An 11276-nucleotide genomic window follows, 5' to 3' on the forward strand; every position below is an offset into this window, starting at 1 on the left:
GTCCACGCACCAAATATGAAAAGCGTGCGTCTTGTGGAGAAGAAGCGGTGTGTCAATTTTCAAACCGATCAGACTTTCCGTTTTTCCGAAATTCCAGTTTGAAGCTGGAATTTCAGACGCAATACACACTAATGGTGTCAGTGAGTGACATCACGGCTAGAGTGCAGCAGCCCTGAAAAATCGTCTAAAAATTTGGTCTTTTACTCGCTCCACTGGCCACAATTTTCACTCCACATGCATAATTCTTGGTAAAGTAGTAGGGAAACTAGTTTTGCTCTGAAAAATGTAAATACAAAAGCAAAGTAGCTTCAACTTTTTAAACGCTGACACTTAACGAGGCAGGAGTGCCAGCTCTCTCCCCCATAGACTCCCATTATATCTGGAACCCACAAGCTGAAACACACACTTTTTGAACTCGCTCTAGGGCGGGCATTTTGGGGAGTTGAAAAATAATTTTGACACAGTTTGAAAGCCCAAAGCCTCACCTTTCTCATGATGCATTTTATTTTCTGCTCGGAAACCGCGCACCATGGTCACTCTTCCAGCCTGCCCACGCAGTTTCCCCAGAAACTGCACTTTTCTAGTTAGTGTGCAAGCTGGCACCTTGCACACTCACGTTCTTCCTACTATTTCTTTCTTTCTTTCTTTCTTTCTTTATTATTCCGTACATTTTTCGGCCCATTACTCTTCCCGCAGCTTTCGGTTTAGGCCCACACAATGAATTGGAAAAATGTGCGGCCCGATTGGGAGACGTTTGGAAATTACTTTTATAAGGAATCCGACTCACGGAATGTTCACACCCCACTCCCCCCAACTCCCACACACACTATCCACCCCCCCAAAAAATAATAAAATTAAAATAAATAATTATTATTACTGGCTATCATCCCTTAAAATCCTATTCAACTTTACTGTGCTAACCTAAGCCCAACCCTAACCCTGATACAAAATTGATAGTAGGTTGAATATTAACATTAGACAGTCCAAATAAAATATGATCAAATTGGGTTCATGGTCCCTGGTCTGCACTCGCTAATCAAACAGAAGTAGCATGAAAAAGACTTCACTTTCCCTCTTTCTCTCACTCTCTCCCTCTCTCTCTCTCTCTCTCACACACACACACACACACACACAAACAGAGAAAAAAAAAAACAAAACAGCGGAGGGCATCGAGAGGACAATCCCACAAATAATTCTCCTCACATACGTACGGACGTGATGTACATCAGCTGTTTGTTTGCATCGAGCAAACGGCCACATGCTGCCGAGAATCTGGTCACACTTCTGTTCCACCGTGCAGAAACTGCCTTCTTCATATGAAACTCATTTGCAAAATTGGGAGCAGAAATAAACTGGGATCAACATTTGTCCATTAAAGAATTGCAATAATTCTATTATTCATATTTATAATACGATTTTCCAAATGGCAGTACCGCTATGTGAATATAGGCCACTCTTTGTTCGGCGACCTCTCATCAGTGTTACTTCAGTACTTTTAGGAATTTAGCAGGAGCTCCTCAGGAGGCCGAAGGTCAGGCTTCATGATTCCTAATTCCTAATTGGCTCCAGTTCCCATTGTTCATTTCAGAAATTGTCCCACAGGGACCAAATCTAATTAAACCCCTCCGGAGTTTTCCAAGAGCAGCCCTGTCCTCCCACCACACTGATGGATGCAGCTCTAAATGTAGACTGCCACTTTACTTCAGGCTACACCGGCCCTTCCACATACAGTCATTGATGATGTGCCTCCACGTTACACTGTCGTCTCCGAGCCTCTCTGCATCAAATATAGCTCAAATCCCTCGTCCAACCTCAAAAATGAATCGTGGCTATTTAGAAATAAATTAGTTTTCTTGACTCCCGGATAGGTGTCCTTTCAATATGCGCAGTTTTCACCCCAAAGCAGCAAGCAGGTCATTGTTGAAGATTATAAAAATCACATTCAGGTGAACAGGGCAATGTGTTAAATTCCAAAGTGAGCCGCCACAGTAAAAAGAAATGGGAGGACTTTTGTTCAGTCCTGCAGTGTTACACAGCATGAAGTCTTTTATCCATATTTTACACGGTCTACTCCGCCTGCTCTGGGTCCTGCTGCATCAAATATGGCAAAAACCTCAAAACAACTTCAAAAATGCATGCTGGTTATTTAAAAATAAGGCAGTTTTCTTAGCTCCTGGAAAGTTGCCCTGTGAATATACACAATGTTCACCCCAAAGCAGCGATGAAGATGTCAAAGATGAAGAAAAAAATACCCTATTTTGGGCAAATAGAATAATTTGCCAGGCCGGTGACAGCATACAGTACGACATTACAGGGCGCACTGCTTTAGAAAAATGAAATGAGAGAGCTGCTGTTCAATCTACCGACGGTACACACTGTGAGGTCTGTTCGCCACTTTTTCAGTTCTCAGGTCTTTTCTGGATGGTTGCTTGGATACACAGGATCGTCCCAAATGCATTTGGACAAAGCCTCAGGCAGCCAGCCTAAATTAACAAGGCCATGTGTTGAGTGTTGTTAAACTTAATAACCTCTTGCACCTGCCTCTGTATCAACCACAGTTTCCTTCCTCTCGTCTGTCAAGAGCAGCCTCCTGTCTGGCAGATGCTGCGCGTTCTGCTTCAGGGAAGAGAGGAAGCGCTAGGCTGCCCGGATCTAATCAGGGAACTGCAGGCAAGCGGATGAGGATTAATTAAAATGGAACGTGAGGTTGAACCCCAATCTAGCATTTCCTAGCGGGAGCCACGATGCAGAATTCAAAGCGTCCTGAAAATCTGCTTACTTTCTGGGAAAACAATCTCAGCGTTGCATGGAAAAACCCTCATTGAATACACCTTTCGACAGCAATTGAGTGGATGCTTGTGTGCGTGTGTGTGTATGCGCACGAATGTGTACTTGCAGAGGCGTGCATGTGCTCACACACTCGCACAAAAGCTTCACACAATTTGTGCGAATCTCTGCCACAGTTGTCGTCGAGGTACAATTCTGACATAACAAACACGTAACAGTGAAATAAACGCCCCAGACGTTGTTTGCGGGTGATTGTTTTTGGTTGAATTCCTCCATGATCTGCTGGCAAAGCAGCTACATTATGCGCTCATGTTTTAGCCCTGATACCGTGGCAGATCCCTCACCTCCCCGGCCCATCTGACGGCCTGACAATCTCCATCCGTCACAGTGGGGACAGCCGGCGCTGCTGTCGCCTCAGTGCACCGACACCGATAAATCACAAACTAATTACACTCTCACCTGCACCTTTTTGCGAACTCTGTCTGAGGCTCATTACAGCGGGGCTGTTCCCTCCTGTCAGGCGGTGAAAACAGTTATTGGAGATGATCTCGTGATCGGATATGGAGAGGCACAGATGAGCAGAAAACATGGCAAAATATAGGCCGTCTTGTGACAAGTTACAAATAGGCTGCTTGCTCATCAACTGTATAAAAATACATGTTATACTGGAACTGTACAGACAAAATGCACCTCAAATATTACTATATTTGCTCTCTTGTGGCACATTCTTCAACAGCACAAATTAATTATGCACAGGCACTAAACAGCTTAAGTGAAGTCACTAAAGAATAAATGAGTAGCCTACAGGTGATGGCACTGCAATGCCAAAACCGTTTCCCTTGCTTCCCTTAAGCGATAAATTCAATGCAGTATATATCAAATTTATCTCTTACCTGTCAATACTTGGACCTGCAGAGAATATTAAGGCGGCTGTAGCCTCTTGCTGCTAACAAGAGCACAAACTTGTCAAAATAACACCAAAAAAGTTTGTCTTCATTTTCCCAGCTCAGCAGGAGGCGCCATTTTCGTTCTGTGGTCATTCTTCTGCCAAACCACCCGACTCTGTGTTCAACTGTTGTTTACAATCCTGTAACCACCCGAACTGAATCCTGTTATCCTGTAACTGAATCTGATGAATGCTTTTGCGCACTTCAACCCCAAAACATCAGAGAAAAACTATGTGATCTGCTGGTTAGTGGCATAGTGGCATGTTTTAATGGCTTAGTCTTTACGAAGTTGCTGAGTACATTCATGAATCCTACTGATATAGATAGATAGATAGATAGATAGATAGATAGATAGGTATACTTTGTTGATCCCAAACTGGGAAATTCCCAACATGTGACCCCAACCTCTGGCGCCACCGTCAAGTCAAACCGAGTTGGTCTTGGGGACGTTCACTGCTGTTGTACGCCGACAGCACATATACAGCTGTGTCGTGAAGACAGGACTCAGAGGCTGCTCCCACCTGGTTTTAAGATCCGTCCTGCAAAATCTGAGTATAAGCTGCCACCTGCAAGTCCAGGTGTAAACAGCAGCTGAGTGATTGGATCTCAGGACACATTTGAAGGTCTGGGACGCTCGTGTCCGCATCGCATTAGAGGTGTAAACAGAGACATGTCCCAGGATGGATTGAAGGACGGCCCACTCACCTGACGTCCCACTCACCTGATTGTGGCCAGCAGCTGAACCGTCAGCTGATGGATCAAATCAAACTGAAGTGCAGCTCGGCTACAAAGCAGCTGGTTTATGAAGAAAAACTCCCCGTAATAAAACATGGTGCACGAAATTTGGAGGGGGTCTCTAAAATATGTATCGACAACATACAGGGTTTTTTCTTTCATATAAAATTTGGAAGCAGCCGCCTTTCTTATTCTGTTGTACTCAGATCTTATTCTGTTGTACTTAGATCTTATTCTTTATTTTTTTTTAATCTTTTTTATTTTATTTAATCTGTAATCTGTGGATACTGCTGAAAAACTGTGAATTTCCTGCGGGATGAATAAAGTATCTATCTATCTATCTTTCTTAAACTTCATGCCCCGGAGCAACTAAACATAACCTTAGACGGAGAGTTACCACAGAAATATCACAGGTTGGCTGATCCACCGGAACGGAGAACCTGACCCTCTCCTGCTGGAATACTAATTCAATAATCTGAGCGTGAAGGTGATCGGGTCGAGCTGTGACAGAGGTGAAATACGTCTTCTGTGATTGACAGCTGCATTAAAATGAGGCTGCGGCGAGCGAGGATGTCTCCTTAAATACCTGCTGCCTGTTAAATGCCATTTAGCCTACAACTGAACCACGTCAGAGCCCAAAATGATGTTCTCATGTTATTTTTCGAGGGGAATGTATTTTTCGTCGTGGATTACGTTCATCACAAGAACGTCTCTCATCTCTTTGTCTCAGAGCTAACAGGTAGATGAGGAGCCACGTGGGTCAAACAAGGGTTTTTATGCCTAAAACCTGACTGTGGGGAACAATACGGCTGCTAATTATTCTCAATTGTTTAGATGTGTACTCAGCTGTGTACAATATTAAGTCTTTTACCGACACTTCCAATAATGAGACATGCATTTTTAACCCTAACCCTAACCCTTTTCTACCAATGTCCTCATTTGCGGTTACCGCCTCTTCCAATAACTTTCAATCTAATCAGAAATTAAATATACTCATATTAAAAACCTCTGCACACCAAACAAAAATTGTTCGCTTCTCTCTCATGATCAACGCCTGTGTTTACTGGCAGCCTCGGCCTTGACCGTGCGCCACCTAGTGCCAGGGAGGGATATTACATCTCACTGCAAACCTTCCCCTAACCTCAAACAAGTACTTTTGGTGATGAAAATAGCTGAAAAGACATACGTGACATGGACCATTTTCTATCTGACTGAGCCACCAGAGAACCTTTATCCACTTTTCAAATAACATTCATGTCAAAATATTCATTGTAGTGATGTATATTTCCTATAAAGTAATACTGTGCATGAGGGGTCTTGCACATGCCTGATGTGGTTTTTAACAGCACTGGCATTTTGAAGTATTGCCGAAAAAGTCCTGATTAAGCTCTGTGGTGGCTTGGTGCAGTGGTGCAGCGGCTAAAACTGGTTTACCTTCAGAGTCACATGTGGCCCTGAGGAGGAAGTGCAACCTGACCAGAGATCCTGCAGCAAGGTGAGTCCTCGACAAGGTGAGTTCAAAACAAACAAACAAACAAAAAAAAGACCCACATAAAATTGCATGAAGATGTTAAGAGAAAGCACATTAAAAACAGCCAGGAAGGACAATTTATTAAAAAACATGGAAAGAAAAAAAATAACAAAACTGACAGAAAAATGAAACCCTGTCTCCTGAAAACTGACATTTCCCATTTGACTTAATAGAAATGTGGCCGGTTGTGTAAAGCACTGTAATTTTAGTCCTCTGAAAAACAAAATTACTCTTTCCAAAACTATCTTTGCACAAATTCATATTATTATTTTTGATCTCCAGCCAAACGCAAATTACAAAACATATAAAAGTAGGCTAAACAGATACATATTTCAAAACGCATTTAATTAAGCTGCAGACAGCGCCTTGGATAATGAGCGCACCCCTCCCCCGATCTCGCTTTGGCCTGTTTGGCTTGTTAGTGTGCGACTGTGTGCTCTGCTGCTCTCGCCACCCGCAAACTGGGTCCAGACGGTCGCCACAAGTTCACACCCAGAGGGAAGGTCTCCTAGGATGGGTGAGTTTATGTTGTAAACCAGACTGACCTACAATAAGTGCAACAGTAACCCAGATTTCATTTTTTTTTTTTTTTGCTATAATTACAAAGAAAGCAGTTATAATGAATGTGGGCGTCAAAGCATCATTAGCTTTGGGGAAATTTGGGTTTCAAAGCTTTTAATGTGTAAATACGCCTGTCGGTCAGCTGGAAACCCAAACGAGCTGCAACAGAAAGCCAAGAACATCCAACAAAAAGCACTGTACTGTTTTGCTGAGAATGCATCCACAGGAAGGGAAAAGCACATTGTTTTGACATAAAACATAAATGTCAGAACCTCTTATTGGCATTTTAAGCATTTATCTGGTGCTCTTATTCTGAAAAGATGCTCTAGCACACCAAGCTGACTGTGGCTGAGTGTGGCTGCACGCTGGCCATGTTCAGACCGCCAGCCCAACTTTGTTTTTGTTTTTTTTTTTATGTCATATCCAGATTGATTTTACACATGAAATGCAACTTTTTGCAAATCAGATCCTGTTGGAAGTGGAGGTCACATGACTGGTAGTGCAGAGAGCACAAGAGCTCAGTCCTGAAGTGTGCACAGGTGTGTTACCTGGAGACGGGAGCTCACACAGGTGTGCTATCTGAAGACGGGAGCTCACACAGGTGTGTTACCTGGAGACAGGAGCTCACACAGGTGTGTTATGTCTCCTGAGCTCCTTCACTCTCTGCACCTCAGGTGAGGAGGATGCCTTTGTTCTTGTTCCAAATCATTTGTTACATGTCATGTTTATTTTTCCACTGTTGCTTGATTAATAATGTCATTTCATTTGTTAGTTTTGTTGTTTGATTACTAAAATATAGGGCTGTATCGATCAAAGTGATTTAGTAATTTCTGTATGTAAGATTAGTGTTTCTTTGCTGCAGAAATGACACATCTTCATCCTCTCTGACTGAAAGTAAAAAACAGAAAAGAAAATGCTGGAAAATGGAACCTGCAAATCGTCTCTCCTTATTCTGTGCTCATGATAATCGAGTCAGGTCCTGTGAAACAGATCCGAGCCACATTTGCAGGTGGTTTGAAATGCGATCCCAATCAGATTTGTAGAGATCCGTCTCAGTCCGGACGCTCTGGACACTCCAACAGGATTTCAAACTGTCTGACGCGTGACTCGCAGCGGGAGACACAGCGACGATGTGAGGGACGTGCGTCAGAGCGGCTGAGCAGAACCACGTCGCTGCTGGCAGAGCGACATGCAGGACAACGCAGAAAACACGAGTCCGTGAAATAAACTGTCAGCTTGCGGACATTTCTCATGTCTCTGCGTTGGAAAGCCGCATCACCAGTGAACACAGTCACCGACGCCGACATCGTTAGCCATGCAGATCGGCTGGTGATGTCTGGACACACAAATCCAGTCAGATCACAAATCTAATCTGATCACTTGAAAATACGTAAGAGCAGACAAGATCTGATCTGAGGAGCAAATCTGATTTGCCGGCAGTCTGAATAACAGGACAGACAGGATGTGAATTAGTGGCAGAGGCCGTCAGCGGCAGAGAGCCTTCTGATTGGCTGTTCAGAAATCAGTCAAATAGTTAACAAGCGAGGTAAACAGAGAGAGCTGGCTGTGGTAAACCCTCCACAATAAAAGACCTTCAGGCTGACAGTGATAGTGCAGCTGCTACTCAGTTTGTATAAAGAAACAAACTGAAACGATGAGCCGCTGCCAGCCTGGATCCAGCCCTCGTGAATCTCCGTGTCTGCAGTTTTGAATTGTCTGGTGATCAAAAATCAGTGTGAGATGCCTGATTGGCCAGTCAACAAATTCTCTGATGCCGCCGTCATGTTGCGCGATGAGAAGTGAACAAATACAAGCTGTGATTTTACCGACAGCAAGTTCAATCTGGCAGTTTCTTCTTTCTCGACAAATAAATTAAAAGACAAACAGGCACTCATTTCAGTCAATCAGGCTAGGCTAAAGCTAATTTGTTTCTGGTTTAGTCGACGTGGCTGCTGCCCCCTCCTGGTAGGGAGAGTTATTCCCTCTCACGCCGGGCTAAAATGTGGCAGCTGCAGTCTGTGCGGTGTGTTCACGGTCAACCTTTAGCAGGAGGTGTGCGGCGATCTGACCGTCAGTGTCTCGGCTTGTGGCAGTCCTGACTCACTGTAAAGCAGAATAAGCCTCTCATCCATGATTGACACCGTTCTAAACAAACAGTAGCAGCTAATAACTAAGTCGTAATGCAACGGTAAATGAAAATGAATCAAGCAAAATATCAGGAGACGTGTTTTTATGGAGCAGTCAGAGTGAGCGGAGAGGGGAAATGGTTTTGTGAGGAGCGGGGAACGTGAGGTGCACGCTGAGCAGGTGAGCCTCCAGCCCGCGGGGGGGAGGGTCTCCTGTTCGACCGGGGCAGGTCAGTCCACCTCTGGGGACGCTAAAAAGAGAGGAGACGAGAGGATGGCACGTTTTTCTACAAAATAAAATGAAGTAAAATGGCCTGCTGTCTCCGTAACGTTCATGCAGAGGAGCCGCTGCGCTGATAAGTGGCTGCTGCGGCGCGTCGGTCCATTGACTCTGGAGTCTTATCAGCAGATGTTTGTCTGCGTGGCAGCGACTTGTTTGAAACCACGCTTGGAAAATACATTTACTCTGTGAGGTGACTGAACCAGACGAGACCGGGCTGGACCGAACTGAAGGGAAGAGAATGAGATGAAATGAAATGGAACAAACCTTCAGTGGAGTGGAAAAGACTGGACCTGAACTAAATTGAACTGAATTGAACTGAATCAAATGAAACTGAATTTGTGTCGGCTCAAATATGAACTGGGACGACAGAGTCAGAGCCGACTGGGTGACGTGATTGGACATGAGGCGTTACATGAATGCTGATATCCAGTACAACAGCACCCTGACATTTCACTGTTATGTATTACTCTGCTTTTGCGAGTGTTGTGTAATCACCATTAATTACATCGACAGCTGTGATCTACATTGTGGCAAACTTCAAACCGCGACAGCACAACACACATTTCCAAGAACAGTGGAGTTAAATTATGAATGGTTGTCAGGAGATGACGGCGAGGGGGGGTGTCAAATGACCTGGAAGCCAGACAAAAAATGAAAATAAAAAGACTGATTCATGGTTGAACCGTAGTAGCGATTCAGTTGAAAACAAGGAGAAAGAAGAGAAAAAGAGGCAAAAACAGAAGCAGCAACATTCCTCGGTATCAGGTTGTTGTTTAAACTCACTGATGGAGTGGACTGAACCGCTTTATACTGGCTTTTTTTCCAAATTATTATTTTTTTTTTTTTGCACTGGTCAGAGGGCACTTGCCTGAAAAAATATTTGAAAGGAGGTACAATATTTTTTAAAAAAAGTTTGAGAACGACTTTGTTAACTGATAAATGGCTTTATTTGTAAAAGCGACATCATACTCGAGGTCGTGCTGTTACGCTGAATATCAGCACATCTTTGGTTACTTGGCCTGTGACTTTGTGCCTGCAACCAAAACACTGTCGTGCTGATATTCAGTGTAACAGCAATCCCTCTCATATTGTTTCATTTCACAGAGGTTAGTTGAATTTTTCTCAACGGAAAGAAACCAAACTAAACAAAATAGACTCGATCTGAATTTTAACAGAGCTGACATAACTGAACTGAAATGACATCACCTGAACTGCACTGAAATAAAACCCAGTTGACTTGAACCGAGCGAATTAGCAGGAAGTAACAGAACTGTGAAGCAGGAATGTGCCAGGAAGGTTGTTAGTGAAGGTTTTGAGTTTTCTGGGTTTTGAAGATGTTTAAGTTTGCGGTATTTTTAGATCCCTGATGTGCATCTGATGAATCAGCACAGGTGTGGAGTGTGCTTGTATATTTCTGTGTGTGTGTGTGTGTGTGTGTGTGTGTAGAGGCAGGGTGGGTATTCCTAGCCTCGACTACAGGGTCGGAGCTTACTCATCTTTATAGTATCCAGCTGTTGTTCAATCCAGAGATTTGGCTGACCCATGCATATCTGCCCATCACTCCCTCCAAGCTGTGATAGTAATGTACTGTCCTGGAAACATGCCAGCACTCCCTCAGTGTAGCGGATGAAAAAAAAAAAAAAAAAAAAAAAAAGAAAAATCACAAATCCCCTCAGAGCTGACAGCTTGGGGATTTTGCCACCCATATTATTATTATTTGCACGTCTCCGGCACCCTGGACCGTTTTTACAGATACTCTGTGGGCAAAACGCTCCCTGCATGTGGATGTGGATCAACTGGGCTTACTGGGCTCAAACTGGGAATGCATCACTCCTTCATCTGTGCTTCTTACTCATTGCTCCTTATTTATTAACCACATCACCACTCTTATCACTTCCTAGGCGCATACATTTCTCCTTATGACTTTATTTTACCTCAATTTAGCCTAAAAAATCGAGGATAAGTCGATTTACAATCTCTGTGGATTTTTATGAAATCAAAGTGTTTGTATGGGTCATTTGTCATCTAACAGGAGGGGATGCCACTAATTATGAGCAAAACAAACAGAAGGGTGGGATTAATTAATCATAGATGTCGGTTAGGCCTAATCAGCTTGTTTATTTATTTATTTTTCTCTAGGATTGTAAGAGTAAAAGTTGTTTGGTAACTGCAGGGCGTCCAAAGTTGGTGTCCCGACTCGTTACTGGGGAGAGTAACGCGTTACCGCCCAGCATATGGCGCTGATCCAGTCTTAACTCCGCGGGACTTGTGTGTTGATCCAGTTGAGGCGCGGCGAAGCGGCGGGA

This window comes from Myripristis murdjan, chromosome 16 (genome assembly GCF_902150065.1).
Source record: "Myripristis murdjan chromosome 16, fMyrMur1.1, whole genome shotgun sequence".
In the NCBI taxonomy this organism is placed as follows: domain Eukaryota; kingdom Metazoa; phylum Chordata; class Actinopteri; order Holocentriformes; family Holocentridae; genus Myripristis; species Myripristis murdjan.